Source organism: Schistocerca cancellata, chromosome 1 (assembly GCF_023864275.1).
Source record: "Schistocerca cancellata isolate TAMUIC-IGC-003103 chromosome 1, iqSchCanc2.1, whole genome shotgun sequence".
Taxonomy (NCBI): Eukaryota; Metazoa; Arthropoda; class Insecta; order Orthoptera; family Acrididae; genus Schistocerca; species Schistocerca cancellata.
Genome location: NC_064626.1, coordinates 592,980,509 through 592,983,199, shown reverse-complemented (window position 1 = coordinate 592,983,199; position 2,691 = coordinate 592,980,509).

The window sequence follows — 2,691 nt, the reverse complement described above, 5'->3', positions numbered from 1 at the left end:
ACAGGGATGGTGTGTATAGGCTTCTGTTTCCGAATGACCAACTCATCTGCCATGTCATGTTCTCATTCCAGGTGATTTGGAAATTATGGATGTTGCGTACGGAGTTGGCTGTAAGGGAGGTTTGTTATTGAGCTGTATTTATCATAATTTCACAAAGAACTGTGTTTTCAGTTTGTATGCTGTGGATCCAGTAAATTTTGAACATTCGTTTTCGACAACAGTTCGAAGATTGTATATGTAGTATGGAAGAGAGTCTTGCATTAATTGATACTGCAGTCCCAACTTGTGGTGAATTATTTTGGTGATCTCATCATGCCTTTTCAAATATTCCAGGGTTTTATATCCAGAGGTAAAGTGTGATATGGTCTCCTTTCGATCCTCACACTTCGTGCAGCTTTCATACATGCCTTAGAATTTCGATATGTACTTCTGGTTGTTCCTCGAAGCAGAAGTGTCGTGAAGGAGCTAGGAATAGATGATGGCTGCAGGAAACGTGAAAAGGAGACCATGTCACACGTTTCTTTTGGATGCAAAGTGTAGGCGCTTATAGAATTTTAAAAAAGGAATGATGAGGTTGCCGAAATTCTACAACAACAACAACAACAACAACTACTACTACTACTACTACTATTATTAATACTGTTATTATTGTCATAGTCCACCGTTAGATGCATAACCCGTCCTGGAGGCCCTAACCTTGCCATATGAAATAAATAAATAAATAAATGTTTCGGAAACGGTGGGACGCTAAATGCATTCACGCTTTACTTAGCGTTTACGATCTGTATTTTTAATGATCGCTTCTGACTAAAAGGAAATCATTAAGCATTAGAAAAAGAGATAAAACTGTATCTGTTGCCTGTGTGCAAAAGAAATATACCGCGAAAATTTTCATGCAAACTTCACACCCATGCGGTGGCATTTACAATGAATGAAAAAACTGCAATGTGCTTCCCAAACATTAGAAAAGAGACTACTCTAATTTTTTCTATTTACCTTTTTTCTCCACTGAAACGCCTGTTGGGTGCTCTGTGATGTTTTCTTTAATCCTCCAACGAATTTCAGCTCAGCTGGAACGACTCGAAAGGTAGATTTCAGAGGTATTGGTGCTATCCACCTACAGCGCAAGATACTTTTCGCAGTGGCCAACAACCCGACGCTACTACGAATGTATGTGAATTGACAAGAGAAGGAAGTGGATGACTACCGCTCTGGCTATAGTGTCACAACTTCCGATCCGCACTTCTCGGTAAAGCGTGTCGACATAGCACAAGGTGTCACGGTATGAATATCAGCTTATCAGGGACGTGAGAAGCAGCGGCAGCATCACTGGAGAACCGGGCAAAAGTCAGGCGCAGCTTCCGAGCTACTTGCATGTGACCTTACGTTCTGCTCGCTAATTAGGAAATACAAACCATAAAACCAGTTCGAATTCTATGTGACAGATTGAACTGACGTAACGACAAAATACTGAATTTGTAATCTGCTTAGAAGAAACTGCCAGACGAAAAGAAGTTCTTGGAATGAAAAGGATAGATTTGCAAGCGACAGCAGTAGAGAAATGTGTAAACCAGTCTCACTGTTAGTCAGCGAAACGATAACAACCGAGACATATATAGTTTACATAACTACCCTAACGTCCTATTCTGGGGTTCCCAGATAAAACCACAGATTTGACGAGAATCAAGAAGAACGCTCGAGCAGAGATCCGATGTTTTTTAGTCAATATGAATTCGTAAATATACCAATGCTCCTTCTCATGAAAGTGAAGTTAATTTAAAGAAAGAGTATTCATACCTCATCGAACAAGAATACGAGATATAACAGTGTAAATCGGCTACTTACCGTTGACTGTTAATATCATTAGTAGTTCATAATTCGAAATTTACGAAAAGTGTAAAAATCTGTCGACATCAACTAGTTAAAGCCGACGTCGTTTTGACCTTAAGATCTTAACTTGAAACATTTATTTATTTATTCACAATGTTATAGGATTTGTCATCATAATACAATGAAAATAGGTGTCTCAAATATACATACACATAGAGTAATACGTATGTTTTTTCCGTGATAGGACAGTTGGTTGGTCTGGCCTTACGTTTGCCCGAAATGATTTAGAAAAACCACTGACAAATCAGGACAGTCGGACGTAGCAAACAATTCTTCCGAGTACGAGATCAGTGTCTTAACACTCTGTCTGCACTGCCTTGTTCCGTTGGTCCCTATTGTAGATGTTCTTTTGATTGAACACAATTTTCACAAGATTGTCGATAATGTAAAATTCAGTTTTGCACTACATCACTGCACACACTATGAACGCTTTGTGACGAAGCACGCTAACTGCCACCATTCTACTCTGTATGCACTCCTATTTCATGTGTTAAGGTCTATATAAAATTATTGCTAACATTCTTTTCAAAATTCCGGTGTTTAAGTCCCTAAATTAAATACATAGCATGATTGTTATCAATCAGATCATTCAGTTTGTTGTCATGGTTGCAATGTGGTAAGTGGTTTCATCAGAAATGATGGCAATCAAAGTTATTTCAATATCCATGGAGAAGAAAATCTTATGAACTAATAGATAAATTCGGAAGAAAAGACAACTTTCAAATTAAAGAGCTGTTTTTCCTCTTTTCAGTGAAGTATTTACATAAACCCAAACTTAATTAGTTCGAAAAAATTGCTAAT